The sequence below is a fragment of the Canis aureus genome, chromosome 16 (genome assembly GCF_053574225.1).
Source record: "Canis aureus isolate CA01 chromosome 16, VMU_Caureus_v.1.0, whole genome shotgun sequence".
Classification (NCBI taxonomy): Eukaryota; Metazoa; Chordata; class Mammalia; order Carnivora; family Canidae; genus Canis; species Canis aureus.
The window spans coordinates 35719547-35735330 of NC_135626.1; the positions used below are offsets into that span (position 1 = coordinate 35719547).

The 15784-nt window shown below is 39.5% G+C and overlaps 1 protein-coding gene across 2 annotated transcripts in view; it reads left to right on the plus strand.

The window, feature by feature from the left end:
• Positions 1-15784, plus strand: part of ZNF652 (zinc finger protein 652) — a 65622-nt gene that overhangs the window by 25449 nt on the left and 24389 nt on the right. The window contains exon 2 of one of the 2 annotated variants that reach the window (XM_077852839.1): positions 14325-14479. The exons of the other annotated variant lie outside the window; for it this stretch is intronic. The gene's annotated coding sequence lies outside the window, so the exon portion shown is untranslated. The remainder of the gene's footprint in view (positions 1-14324; positions 14480-15784) is intronic. 2 annotated transcript variants of the gene reach the window in all.

Sequence of the window (15784 nt, forward strand, 5' to 3'; positions counted from 1 at the left end):
GGGCATTCTTGGCTGATGGGACAGGATACACTGATAACTGACGTAGAGAAATTCTAGAATGCTCAGGGAACGTTGAGTAGACCCGCAAGCTGGTGCACAGGGTTTGTGGGGTGATGTGGAGGGAAATGAGATTAGAGAAGTAAGGTGAAGGTTCTATTCTTGAAGAAGGTTTGGCCTTACCTTTTTTGGCAGTAATCGTCATTGTAAAGGAATTTTAGCAGTATTTAGCAAAAGACTTCTCTAGTCATTGTGCAAAAGACATACCCTCTTTGAATTTGAGGCTGATTGTCTTATTTATATTTTTTGTTTTGCCTCTCCCACCTGTGTTTTCTTCTGAGCTCTAGGAATGGAAATTCAGATTGCACACATCATCTATGATCTTGTTCTTTATCCATCACGTCTAATAAGCAAATTCTGTCAATTCTCCTTTTTTTGCCTCTCTGCCACCTTTGGTGTTGCATGGATTTCTCAGCCCTGCAATCAGAACCCTCCATTTTCTGTACCTCCTCTGTATTTACAACCTTACCACCTCCTAATCCCCGGCAAGACTCCTTTGGCTAGGTCTTTGTCTCCACACCCCTGGAATATACTGTGCTCATTCCTGATGACAGTTTACTCACATAGCCCTCTCCTCCACTGTCTTTTAATTTCCTCTCTGCCTTTTCAGATCCCTCCCATTTTCAGGATCTAGTTCAGATCTCAAGCCTTCCATAGCCTGGGTATCCTACGTCTTTCTTGCCCTTTTAAATAATTATATGGCAGCGTTTTTTTTGTTTTTTTTGTTTTTCTTATCTATTCATGAGAGACACACAGAGAGAGAAGCAGAGATACAGGCAGAGGGAGAAGCAGGCTCCATGCAGGGAGCCCAACATGGGACTGGATCCCGGGTCTCTAGGATCACACCCTGGGCTAAAAGCATACGCTAAACCACTGAGCCACCCAGGCTGCCCTATATGGCACCTTTAAAAGAAATAGCACTTGTTTTATTTGGCAGTTGCGACTTATTTTTTCTATATAGTTGCTAGCTCTCCAAACACATTTTAAGCTTGCGAAGGTTAGGGCCAACAGTAGTTATTTGAAGGAATGGGTAAATAAATATCTTCTTATATTAGATGCTTGATGCTTTGCATATAAATAGATGATAGAGCTTGTGAATAAAGAGTAGAGTGTGAGAATTGGACAGAAAATGCTTAGTGGGGGTGCCTGGCTGGCGTGATCAGTTGAGCATCTGACTCTTGGTTTCAGTTCAGGTCCCTATCTCAGGGTCGTGACATTGAACTCGCTTGGAGCTCTGTGCTCAGCGGGAAGTCTGCTTAAGACTCTCCCTCTGCCTCCGCCCCCCCCCCCTTTCTCAAATAAATAAATCTTTTAAAAAAAGAAAGAAAATGCTTAGTTGTATAAACCCTTTTTAACTATAATTGTTACCTTTATAATAAAAAAAAAAGCTATTTCTCTCTTTGGAAAAACAGGAGATCTGGGCATTCATAAATAAACCTTGTGTTTGAGTAACAGTTTTACTAAATAGAGTCCCGTCACTTCCAAGACTGTGAGATGCTGGATCTACTGTCTTGTGAAGATTCATAACCATAACTCAATGTGGTGAAGTCATCCCTTTTTTCTCTGTGGTCATCTCTACTTCCCAAAAAAGGGAGAGAGAATCCATTGGGTCATTTTACTAGCATCCAATGTAGAATACCTCTACTGAGTAAAGTTGTGCTCTATGCCACCACTTTTGCCTTTAATTTTGATACAGTTGTGGCATTGTCACTTGGTTTTGTTTCATTCAGCCTTTAACTTATTTTTTTTTTTAAAGAGGACCATTAAAAAAACGAAAAGGTAGCAATGAATATTGGCCGGTATCTGAGGCTTCATGGATTTCTTCCACATCCTGTTGGGCATCTTGCCTTAAATGCTTTCTTACTAAGGCAAAGGACTGAATAGAATCATCCAAGGGATGACGTTAAGCGTAATCCTGTCTCTTTCCGCCCTAAGAAAGTGTGGTGGACCCAATTTTGGAAAAACTGTTTTTGGAAAAAACAACAACCTAACCTATACCATGGATAAGGTTGCAGGATTGATCTCATTTGTATTATACTTATTTCAAGACCATACATAATATATTCCCTTAACCCAGGCATCCTCAACCTGAGATTCATAAGCTACTTTAAAAGATTTTATTTATTTATTTATTTATTTATTTATTTATTTATTTATTTATTTATTTGAGAGATCAGGAGAGAGCACAAGGGGTGGGGGGCAGAGGGAGAAGGAGAAGCAGGCTCCCTGTTAACCTGGGAGCCTGATGTGTGGGACTCAGTCCTAGGACCTCAGGATCATGACCTGAGCTAAAGGCAGATGCTTAACCAACTGAGCTACCCAGGCCCCCCATAAAATAATTTTAATGTTCAAAAGTGCATTGGAAATATGGGAAAGCCAGACAATCTAACAAAACATTTTGATGGCTGTTTTCATATTTGGTTAGTAAGAAATAAAAAAGTATGATCTAAATGTAAATTCTGAGACAATATTTTAAAAGCAGTGCTCCATGGGAATGTGGCAGGGGATTTAGGGGTGGAGAGAAGAGTGTGTGACAGCCCTTGTTGAAAAGTTTGGGAATGGCTGTGTGGCAGTAAGTGACCAGATGAATTAGACAAAAGAATGAAAACATAATCAACACAGTCAATGTCAGTGCTGGAGGGAATCCTTTAGCTGTCTGGTTGAGGAAACCAGGGCCGGAAAGGTGAAATAGCCTGCCCAGCAGTGTAGGACATGTTGGCAATTACACTCAGTGTCACTGCATTACTGCTGTTAGAGCCTAGCCCTTCGTTTCCGGCCTACTAGGTCATCCAGTAATGTCATTTTTATGCAAACTATCACAATTTGCAGATAATCTTATTTTTTCAGTCCACCTTGAGACTATTTGTGTCCAGATAGTCTGTTTCATTTTATCTCTTTTTATTGAGATATAATTCATCTCCCACATAATTCTCCACTTAAAAATGTATGGTTCAGTGGTTTTTAGTATACTCACAAGGTTGTGCAGCCATCACCATTATCTAATTCCAGAACATTTTCATCCCTCAAAAAGAAGCCTGGAACCCATTAGCAGCCCTCCCTGCTCCTCCTTACCCCCAGCTCCTGTCACTCATTGATCTACTCTCTGTCACCATGGACTTGCTAGCTACACAACATGTAGCCTTTTATGTGTAGCTTCCTTACTTAGGGTGATTTTTTCAGGATCCATTTATATATGTTGCACTCTATCAGTACTCCATTCCTTTTTTTTGACATTGTATGGATATGCATTTTCTTTATGCATTCGTAAGTTCATGTATATTTGGATGGTTTCCACTTTGGGGCTATTATGAGTAATGCTGTGAACATTGATATGCAAGTTTTTTTAAAGATTTTATTTATTTATTCATGAGAGACACAGAGAGAGGGGCAGAGAGACAGGCAGAGGGAGAAGCAGGTTCCCTGTGGGGAACCCAATGCAGAACTTGATCCCAGGACCCGGGATCACATCCTGAGCCAGAGACAGATGCTCAACTACTGAGCCAACCCAGGTGCCCCTATATGCAAGTTTTTGTATGAACATTTATTTTCAGTTCTCTTGAGCATATACCTAAGAGTGAAATTGCTGGGTCATATGGTAACTCTATGTTTAACTTTTTGAGGAACTGTCAAATTGTTTTCCACAGTGGCTGAACCAGTTTGCATTCCCACCAACAGTACACAAGGGTTTCTTTTTCTCCACATCCTCGCCAACACTTGTTGTTTCTTGTGTTTTTTATTTTAGCCCTTTTGACAGGTGTGAGGTGATACCTCATTGTGGTTTTGATTTGCATTTCCCTGATGATGAGCAATGTTGAGCATCTTTTCATGTGTCTGTTTAGCCAGTTTCATCCTGTTTATTTCTTTTTAGAGAAGGGAAGAGAGAGCAAATGGGAGAGTGAGAGAGAATTTTTTTAAGTTTTTTTTTAATTTTTATTTATTTATGATAGTCACACAGAGAGAGAGAGAGAGAGAGAGAGAGGCATAGACATAGGCAGAGGGAGAAGCAGGCTCCATGCACTGGGAGCCCCACGTGGGATTCGATCCCTGGTCTCCAGGATCACGCCCTGGGCCAAAGGCAGGCGCTAAACCGCTGCGCCACCTAGGGATCCCCGAGAGAGAATTTTAATCAGACTCTATGCTCAGTCTGGAGCCCAACCTGAGACTGTATCACAACCCTGAGATCATGACTTGACCTGAAATCAAGAGTCGGACGCTTCACTGATTGTGCCACCCAGGCACCCTTCATATTTCATTTTTCAAACTTACTTTGCCTTCCCTATCTTTTGCTTTTTTTCATCTTCATTACCTCATGTTCACTATGGAAAAATGCATGCAACCAACTAAAATTACATAAATCTCTGCTCTACCACCCATAATTTACAACCTCTTTAAGAAAGAGTTTCTCAAATAAGAAGGAGAAAGAAGCCAGCAGTGAAACACCCCCTGTACTGGGAACTTTGCCTGTTATCAGATTATATAGGTGTGGGTACTGTTATTCTAGTTTTACAGGGGGACACGGTGAAAACGGGTGAGGAACATTCCAAAAAAAGGAATGGGTGAGATCAGCTGCCTTGTCCAAAGCTGTAAACTGGGTTAAGTAGGATATTGGCCTTCCCATCTACCATCAAATATTTTTGTTTTAGAATTCAACTGCTGGTTGAAGACTAGTTCAGTTAAATTTACTTTCCAAGTATTAAATTTTTGAAGTGTAAAAAATGCTCTGTTAGTTAGAAAATAGTAACAGTCTTGATGGGTCTAAATTCTAACATTTCCTGGTGTTGTTTACGCATTTGAAATATTTGTTGTTTACACATCTAAAATATTTGTGATTCTTATTTCTGTAAAATATAAGAATGTAATGAGGACCTTTCTCAGTTATTTTCATTTTCTGAATGAGTTTTTCATTCAAGTTCATGATAATCTTGTCATCATGACAAGACATATAGATTAGATAGGCCTCCCATAAAGGCTTACATTATAGGGAGCCACAGTGTGAACAAGAATGATTCACAAGGCCTTTAGTCTCTGATTTTTCTTAAAGCTAATAAGCAGGATATCAGGGTTCATAATGGTCAGGGTACTCACACAGATAGCCATTTTGAAAACAGACTAGTGCATTAATTAGTTGCATTCCGTAAAACAACTTTGGTCAAGGCTAGACTGAGACTTTCCAAGATTATATATCTACAAGAGGGGATATGTTCTGACTGTTTTTAAGGGTACAGAATCTCATTTGAGCATTCCTGCAGCCAGGGCTTTGTCAGATTTTAACGGAAAAGATAGCAGTAATACAAAACTCTTACTCTTCTTTGAAAAAGAACTCCTTTGTTTAAATTACATTCTCCTGTCTCTAGATGACGTTTGTGAATTGAATAATGGAAAGATGTTCTGAATATACTGTGTGATCATCCAGGTCCTGCAGTGTAGCCTACTTAGTATTTGATTTCTTCTTTGGCCCTAGGGGGTTACGGGTGAAAGCTAAGGTTGCTTAAGCCACTGTGATGAGTAATGCACATTCATTTTTATTGTCTTCTACGGAGATGTGGGGACTGTTGATGCTTGAAGGTAATTAGGTAGTACCTTAGGAGGAGTACCCCTTCTTTGTCCTCTTTCTCCTAGCTTCTCCTGCGTATTATTGAGGAAGCACAATGGCAGTCTCATTTAAATGCATGTGAAAAAATAACTACAGTGAAAATTTATTTTTATAAAAGCTTTGTCTAAAACTGAAGGTGACAGGAATTTCTCAGTTCCATTTCTTACAGATAATGGATTAGGTGGACTGCTTAAAAAATAATTGACATGTGAAATTGTATTAGGTGAGATTGCATTAAAATTAGTTGTATTTTTCAACTATACAAAATATAGGCATCTGAGAGCACTTTATAATATTTATCTAAAATATGGCCCAGTGATGTGTGTCATTTGAGATTTTGCTTGTTGTAAAGTTGACTTCCACATGCTATGTTTGTAGCTTTTCTAGTGCAACCTAGGTTGATTTTGTGCGCACCCTTGGAAATGAAGGACATTTATAGTATGCTACTAATCTTGTGACACAGAACTTTTTTCACTGTCAATTTTATATCTGTAACTTGCTCTTTACACATCAAGTTTAAAGTCCACAGTCTTCGGGATCCCTGGGTGGCGCAGCGGTTTGGTGCCTGCCTTTGGCCCAGGGTGCGATCCTGGAGACCCGGGATCGAATCCCACATCGGGCTCCCAGTGCATGGAGCCTGCTTCTCCCTCTGCCTATGTCTTTGCCTCTCTCTCTGTGTGTGTGTGACTATCATAAATAAATTTAAAAATTAAAAAAAAAAAAAGTCCACAGTTTTCTTTAGGTTTCATCCATTGAAAACTTAATGATTTTGTTGCAAGAAAATAAACTGAAACATAATTTAAATCTTTACTTGGTCAGATTGGTTACTGTGAAACACCAAGTGCAGATGAGTCACACTGAAAACTGAAATGTATCCATGTGAATTTTTTTTAGAGATTGATTGATTGATTGGGGGGAAAGAGAGAGCATACATAGCAAGGGAAGGGGCAGGGGACAAGCTGGCTTCCCGCTGATCTCAGAGCCTGATGTGAGTGAGGCTTAGTCCCAGGACCCCAAGATCATGAGCTGAGTTGAAGTCAAATGCTTAATCGACTAAGTCACGCAGTTGCCCTTTCATGTGAATTAATCGAACATTCAAGGCATTGTGGAAAGAAGTGGGCATTCACTAGCTAAGGTTAAAACTTATACCCTTGAACACTAGTCTAGAATTTTATTTTTTACTTTGCGTCATTCAAGATATGTTTTTGTTTAAGGCCTAAATACATCTTTTGAAGTAATTTTATTTAGCTCATAAGAGATGATTGGTAAACTGGGGCAAAGAGAAAACCAGATTTCCAGTGCTTGCTCCATCACTTAACCAGCAATGACAGTGGGAAAGTTATTAAACTGAGCCTCAGCTGTGAATTAGGAACAACAGTCCCAAGTCATTAGAGGGCAATGATGCTTAAATGAGATAAACAAAACCCTATGTGGTTTCATTCCTGTCTTTTTCATGTTGAGTTTCTTGCATGCAACTTTCCTACTTCCCTTCTCCATCTCTCTGACTTCTGCTTGTCCTTTTAAAACCAGCTCTAACTTTTTCTTATCTCTGAAACTTCTCTGAGAGATCCACCACATTTTACACCAGTTAATCACCTCCTTTTTCCACACGGCCTTTGTATCTTGCGTGTATAGGTGAGTGTGTTTATTCACAGAACACTTAGAACAGTGCTTACTGATGCTTAGTACTCTTATAAGCGTTTATATTTATTAACTCATGTAATCCCAGTAACACGCCATGAGGCAAACATAATTATTATCCTCATTCTACAGATACAGAAAATGAGACATAGGTTAAATAATTCAACCAAGGCCTCCTAACTCTGGTATGTGTTGGAGCCAGATTTCTGATACAGACAGTCAGGCTTCAGTTTGTGCTCTTCACCGCTGGGCTGTGCTGTGCTGTCTTTTGTAGTTGTTCTTATTACACTATACTGTGATTATGGGTTTTCATGTCTGCCTCCCTACTTAGACCTTTGAACACCTTGATGGCTCCAGCTCCTACAATGCCAAACACATAGTGGGCACTTCATAAATGTTTAATAAATGCATGATAAATGTGTTCTATTCAAACTGTAAAACATCATATAAATGCAAATTATTATCACTAATACCATGTACACTTTGTAAATTAAAGAGTAGAATTTACTGAGCTTTCAGTTTTGCAGTTTGTTTTCGTGGCTCCCACTTTTCATGTTGACAGACTGAGGTATAGATTGGTAACATTTAACGGTTGACAGTACCAAAACTTGGGTTAAAAATGAACTATAGTTATTGGTCCCCACTAAGCCTTTTTGGTCACACATTCTTTGCCATAATAATATAGTTTGTCTTATATAAAAGAACAAGATCAGAGAGATCTAAATGATTCTTACTGTACTTATTAAAATTATGTTGTAGCAGTTTAGGATCTTAAGTCGTGAGACTTCTATTGTCCTCTATAGGTATTTTGGAAGTTGTCTTACTCTTAGAGATTCTTTTTAAGAAAAAGACAAGGACACAGAGAAATTTCATTTTAGACTAGTAGAATCTACTGTATTAAGAAAAAAATTAGGGGTGCCTGGATGGCTCAATCAGTTAAGCAGTCAGCTCTTGATTTTGGCTCAAGTCACAATCTGAGGTCCTGGGATTAAGGCTCATGTCATGCTCTGCACTTTGCAAGGAATCTGCTTTGAGGATTCTCTCTCTTCCTCTCCCTCTGCCCCTTCTCCCGCTTATGCATTCATTCTCTTTCTCTCTCTTTCAAATAAACTAAATCTTTAAAAAAAAGAAAACAATTAAGCTTTTAGTGTAGACATGAGTTTTAAACTCAACTTAATTACCAGGTAGAGATATTAAATAGTTATTTCATAAAGTACACATTCTTGTAAAATTTTTAAAATTACAAGTCAAATATTTAAATTTTTATTTTTGTCAGTACTGATAGAATATTTAGTATGAGATGGTTTGTGCTTTTATTTTATCCTGATTCCTGGTATTATCTTTCCTACTTCAGTTTTTTTTTACTTATTTTAAATTTATTTTATCTTGCTCAATTGTGTGTTTGTTTTATTACATGTAATATGTTATACATACATTCAAGCTTCTCTGAAATCCACGGACTTTCACAGACTTTTTCTGATTTCTCTAACTAGATGTGATTTTTATCTTCTAAATTTCCAGATTTCTCCTTTTTTTTTTTTTTTTACTCAAGTGTATATAGTTGTTAAATACTATTATTTGACTGTCCAGAGACATTGAGATTAGTTGTCACTTGGCAGATGTATCACTAACATACTTTCCTAATAGGAAAGAAGTGAGTAGCCTTCTGCAAAAGCCATAAAGCTTTGAGTAAAGTATCAGACCATTATTATCACAGACCCAACTGTCATCCTGTCCACTCTTCCTAGTGAATTTGGAGCGGGGGAAGAATTTTGTTGATATGCACTTATCTTTCCCTTCTTGTTCCTTTCCATTTCTTGGTAGTTTGTACTTTTGGCCTGATCCTCATGGATAGTTGTCCGCTTCAGAAAACTTTCCATTTAGCAGGACTCATGGTCTGGCAGTGCATAGATAGTTTGAGCTTTGGAAACAGGTTAATGGAAGTGGTTCTGCAAGTAGGATAAGCATAGGTGGCAGAGTGATATGTTTTACACAGTTACCCATTTAACTTGAAGAGACTCGCCCCAAATAGCCTTTTTAACATAAAAAGAGAATGAATAGATACATATTTTTATAGAAAAAAAGCCCTGTTGGATTTGTCAAAAATTAACTCTTAAAACTTTTCAGGGAACGAAGTTATTTTTCCTTAAAGACTAAACATAAATAAACATTCTAGAAGACCATGTAACTTGGTTTGTAGTCTACTTGGGGAAAAATGGCATGAGAAAAGAAGCACATTCTGGAAGTTGTACTTGACTATAATATGCTATTATATTTTCTAATTCTTTTTTTAAAGATTTATTTATTTAAAGATTTTATTTATTTGAGAGAGCACAAAAGTGGAGAGAAGGGCAGAGGGAGAGAGAGGGAGAAGGTGATTCCCTGCTGAGCATGGAACCTGACATGGGGCTTGATCCCAGGACCCTGAGATCATGACCTGAGCTGAAGTCAGATGCTTAGAGTCATACAGGCACCTCCCCCCTTTTTTCTGAGAGGGACAGAGGAAGGGCAGAGAGAAAATCTCAAGCAGACTCCCTGCTGAGTACAGTGCCCACGTGGGGCTCCATCTCAACCCTGAGATCAGCGCCTGAGCTGAAATCAGGAGTTAGACACTGACTGAGCCACCCAGGGGCCCCTGGTTTTTTTTTCTTAAAACTGTATTTTCTTCCCAGTAGCTGGTCAAGCATGTAGAGTGCCAGAACTGGTTGCTTCTCAATTTGTATACCCTTTGACAAACATACCACATTTTTTCCTAAGTTGTATAATATTAATTATAACCAGACACTAAAGAATGACCCACTTTAGTTTGGAATTTATTTTAAGAAGCAGGAGAAATGATCTCTAAGAACTTGTTTTAATACCAAAGAGAGATGAATTTAAACAGCTTTAAATATCAATGAGGGCTATTTCTTATTTGCTGCTTCTGTCTGCTTTCAGGTTCTTAGAGCTCAGTGTATTCACCTAGAGAGTATTCTAAAAAATGAAGTTAAGATTATATGTAATGAGTAAGTTAGAACTGAGCATACACATTAAGAGTTGGATAATGAAACATGGAATGTTCTAATTTCCCTAATGTGCTTTTGGTTTTGTAAAGGTTACTCGATTATGCTCTTAGGAGATAGTTTAAACCTTCTGGAAAGAGAATAAAGGAAGATTATCATCAAAACTGAGATAAGATAAAAGGTGCCAAAATTGAGTGAAGAAAAGTAAAATGTGTGCAGAAAGCTCATGTGTGTTTCAAAGTGAACAGTTAGACCACATCTTCTGTTGTGATTGTGTGGTTTATTGATGTTTGTGAATTTCCCTTAGATACCAGTGTCAGGTTCATATGGGAATGCATGTATGTACACATCATTTAAAATAGAATAAAGCACTTATTTTTTTAAAAGAATGGTCTTATTTTCTAACTAAGTAGAGAACTCCCCTGTGAATTTAAGCCCTTTGTCTTTCTGATTGTTTAACTTTTGACTTAATTTTTCTGTTCATGCTATCTAGCTGAGGACTGGGATAGCGGATACGTGTAATATGTATACACGTACATATTCATGAAGAACTATATTAGCTAGGTTATGCTGCCATAACAAATCACTCCCCAGTCTCAGCTTAAATCAGTGAAGGCTTTCTCACTACATGGCCGTGATAAATCAGCAGGGGAGCTCTGTTCATATCACTCAATGATGCAGGTTGATGGAACAACCATGTTCTTGTACATTACTGGTTACCATGCCTAAGACAGAAAAGAGGTCTGGAGGGTCTTTCATTAGCAATGAAATACAATAGCTCAGAGCTGATGTACATCTCTTATTTCACAGCATCATGGCTAGAACCAGTCAGGTATTCCCGCATGACTATGGTAGAGGCAGGGAAGATACCACTGCCTTCACCAGAGAGACAGCTGCAAGTACTTGATAAACAGCACCATCCTTTTGTCCATCAGGCACTCAGGCTGCTGTTTCTCATAGGCAAAATACACTCACTCCCTTCACAAGGTAGGGAACCCAAGGGCCTATCCAGTCATGGCACGAAGCTCAAAGTCCAGGATCTCTGAGTGACACAGGGTATGATGATGGTAAGTAGATGATGTGCAGATGTTGGATCCAGATGTTGTTTTTCTTGGCTCAGGGACTCATGAAAGAAACTGACACATGGTCCCTACCCCCACATACAAAACGCAGTCGTGACTACCGGCAGCATAATAAAAATCCTTCCATTTGTAAGGGGGAGGAATAGATATGTAGGAAATTCTGAAATCTCTGAGCAATCATTGAGAGGGCCTCTTCAGGGTTGGGGAATGTTCTTGAATAGACCCTGGTTAGGCTCGTTAGGAATAGCTCACTTGTTTTTTTCTTTGCTCCCTAGCTTCATCCTCTTGGTCCCTCCTTTCTTCTTTTCCTATTACCATCTTTGGTTGTATGTGAAATGGACAATGAAGAATATACCCCCTTAGGGGAATGGTCAAGCTATCCTGCTTCCTGCCATAGACGCTTGAGAACCCAGAGACCATTTTAAGTCTTGAACAGTAACTGTCTCTTTTAACCCAGTCTGGAGGGGTTTTTTGGCAGTATAACTCTCAAAAACTTTTTCTTTTAAGATTTTATTTATTTATTTATTCATGAGAGACACAGAGAGAGGCAGAGGCAGAAGCAGGCTCCATGTAGGAAGCCCAATGTGGGACTCAATCCCAGCACTCCAGGATCATGTCCTGAGCCAAAAGCAGATGCTCAACTGCTGAGCCACCCAGGCATCCCAACTCTCAAAAACTTAATTGGCTTTTTATTAGTTTCCAGTCAGCAACATGGGCCTTAGCCACGTCCACAAAAGATCCTAATCATACTTAAATTTGCTACATAACTCTGTCTTAGTGGTCCCATACTTCTCCCTTGACTTAATTTTGAGTATAGGTATTTCTCCTATAATGTCATATATGCCTTCCTGGATTCTTCAAAATTGTACATTAAAATAAGTGGGGGCTTATGGAAAAAATCAGATTGAGGCAGAGCATTCAAAATCTGTGAAACACTGTAACCAGTACATTAATAAAAACAATAATTATAAATATAATAAACATATTAAATATATACTATAAGTATACTAAATCTCCATTGGCATATGCACCCAGTATCAATCAGTTGAATCTTTACAGACTTAATCCCCTGGGTGACTGTTTCCTCCTCTGAGATTAGGGTCTTGAAGACATTCGCTTACAATAGACTGCTCAGTAGGGAGTCTGCTTTTCCCTCTCCCTCTGCCCCTCCCCCTGCTTGTGCTTGTGCTCTCTCTCTTTCTCTCAAATAAATAAATGAATATTAAAAAACAAAACTTTTTTAAACACAGGAGGGGAAACATATTTAACTTCACCAGATTTAACATGGAAAGTTTAATGGTTCATGAAGCAGCTGACCCAGCCACTACTTGCATTAAGGAAAGTACAGAAGAAGTAGGATGTTCGGCTCTTTTCTTAAAGTCTTCATATATTGCTAAGGCTATCTTGTTCATTGTGAGAAAGCTTTCTCTTGATCCCTTTAAACATTAACTTACAGGGGAAAATATCATTTTTAACCAACAGGACTTTGGTGTTACACGGACATGATTTCCCCGTCTACTAATAGCATTCGAACCACTTCACACTAGAGAAATAGGCTTTGTAGCAAAATACACCAAGAAACTGCTTTGGTGAAAGCACCTACTCCTTGGTCTCTTTTAGAAAAGCTATTTTACTGGGTACTGCCTTGGTCCATTGGGAGGTTTTATCAGTGGTTGTGGACATCTTTGCCTTGATTCTGCCTCAAGACTGAATTCTAGTTGGCATTTGTAGCTCAAGACCTTCTCTGTTTTTATTAAGCATCTATCTGCTTCTTCTAACCCTCCAAGTCACTGACTTTCTGAACTTCTTTAATCCTGATTATAAACGCATCAGTCCTTTTCTGAATCCATCCTTTTCATGTAATGATTTGTCAGATACAGCCACTAGTAGCCAACACACTGTCCTAACAGTCCATTTTCCTGTTAGAGCTGTGAGTTCTCTATCTTCTGAGATAAATAGGTGATAGTCTCACCGATAATTGCACCACTGCATAATAAGAGTTGCTGTCCCTTTAGCCTCCGGTAACTGTTTCCTTGCCCCTTTTCACCAGCTCCTAAGCCTTTGCCATATATTTGAGTTTTTTGGGGGTGAAGCAGCACCCCACTCCTGGATTCCATCTGCATCAGCTAGGATAAGGCCAGATTGTGCATGATTCTAGAGTACTAACCAGTGCAAGATATCAGAGGTTTTAAAAACACACTCTGTGTAAAATTAAATGAAAAATAAAAATAAAATCCACTGCACTTTGCATATCCTGTAGGTCATTATAGTCACTCCGGGACCCAGGGTGATAGCAGTTGTCATCCTGAAGATTGGTGGTTCCTGGAGCAGAGGGAAGAGCAGTCTAGAAGGTCTCATCAGTTAGAAAATGTCCTGTCCTTCTGCTTGCCACTTCTACTCGTGATGTACTACCATCCAGAAGTAGTCCCGGGGCTCCACCCAACTACAGAGGAGGGGACAGGGTCAGAACATGCAGTCCTGCCACGTGCCCAAAAGGCTGAGAGCCCAGAGGTCTTTGGGAAGAACATATTAATTATGACCACAGAGGATTTCCCCTCAATTATTTTTCTTTGTCTTCCTGGTTTTTGTTTAATTCCTAGCTTTTGCTGGTTAATTGAATTTTACTGTCTCTCCTCCCTTGCTTAATTTGAGATAATTAATGTGAGTAAGTTTAATGGTATTTGCAGTAGTTTAGATTAGTTCCATGGGTCAGAAGTTTTGGCATAGGCAAAATAAGGCTAAGTAGAACTAAAAGCTACTAGGATCTTCCTACTTAAAATATGAGGTGTGAAATTTTGATATGTGCGAAAAGATATTTGGTTACAGGGACAACCAAGTTTAAATTCTTTTGGAGTGTCATTTGTCCTGGTAGAAGTAGACTATGAGCCATGGAGGCAGACAGCCTGGGTCAAACACTGCTTGTCATTTATTTATTATTTTTTCTTTTAGATTTTATTTACTCATGTGAGACACAGAGAGAGGCAGAGACATTAGGCAGACGGAGAAGCAAGCTCCCGGCTGGGAGTCTGAGGTGGGACTCGATCGCAGGACCCCAGGATCACGACCTGAGCCAAAGGCAGATGCTCAACCACTGAGCCACCCAGGTGCCCCTGCTTTTGTCATTTAAAAGAACATTTACGTCTCTCACCTATGGGATCAGATAGGATGGAGTAGGTGGAGGACTCTTCTTACAAACCTTGCCATGTATGCAACTTGGACAACTATGTGTGCTTTGCTTTTTTTAGTGACCACTTTGATAAAAAAAAAAAAATCGAAAATGAGTTTAAAAGCCAACCCCAGGACACCTGGGTGGCTCAGTGGCTGAACATCTGCCTTCAGCTCAGGGTGTGATCCCGGGTCCAGGATCAAGTCCTGCAACAGGCTCCCTGCAAGGAGCCTGCTTCTTCCTCTGCCTATGTCTCTGCTTCTGTGTCTCTAATGAATAAATAAATTTTTTAAAAATGTTTGAAAAAAGCCAACCCCAAAGTCTTGTGGTGGCTGCTAAGTAGGAATAAGAAGAGGCACCCTTGCCTGTTGAACATGGAAGGCACTCAGTAAATACTAGTGTCCTTCCTTCTGCTGGCTGGACGAGGTATGCGCTTGCAGGGATAGTCATGACCCAGGGATGAAGTGGTTGGCTAAACGGCAATGTGAGGCATGTCACAAGGCAGGTTAGGTGCCTTTCTCTCTCTTTTTTTTTTTTAATGAATGGTTTCATTTTTCTTGGAACTATATCAACCTGATGGTTACTGTTTCTTAGAATTTAGACTTCTGTGCAACTGACACATGAAAAATTCCCCAGCTGCCGAGTGGATCTAGTGAGGTACATCTGGAACAAACTTAGAAGTACTTAGCAACTTTGAAATTAATGAACCTGAAACCAGTAATATCTGTAATAAACATCTATACAGAGATTTGACATTATGTAAGGCCAACTTTGAAATTAATGAACCTGAAACCAGTAATATCTATAATAAACATCTATACAGAGATTTGACATTATGTAAGGCCATTTTCTGCCTCTTCTGTCATTACGTCAATCAGCTGTCCTATTTCCCTGGTCCACAGTGCCTAGCTTACTGCCAGCTTAGTTCTTTGAGCCCTAACTGTGGTGGGTATGGTACTGACTAATGTTGAAAACCAAGCCAGCCAGCGTCAAGCTGTGGTGTGTTTCACATATTGCCCATGTTCTTTTTTTTTTTAATTTTTATTTATTTATGATAGTCACAGAGAGAGAGAGAGAGAGAGGCGCAGAGACACAGGCAGAGGGAGAAGCAGGCTCCATGCACCGGGAGCCCGACGTGGGATTCGATCCCGGGTCTCCAGGATCGCGCCCTGGGCCAAAGGCAGGCGCCAAACCGCTGTGCCACCGAGGGATCCCTGCCCATGTTCTTATGACAAGACTGTAA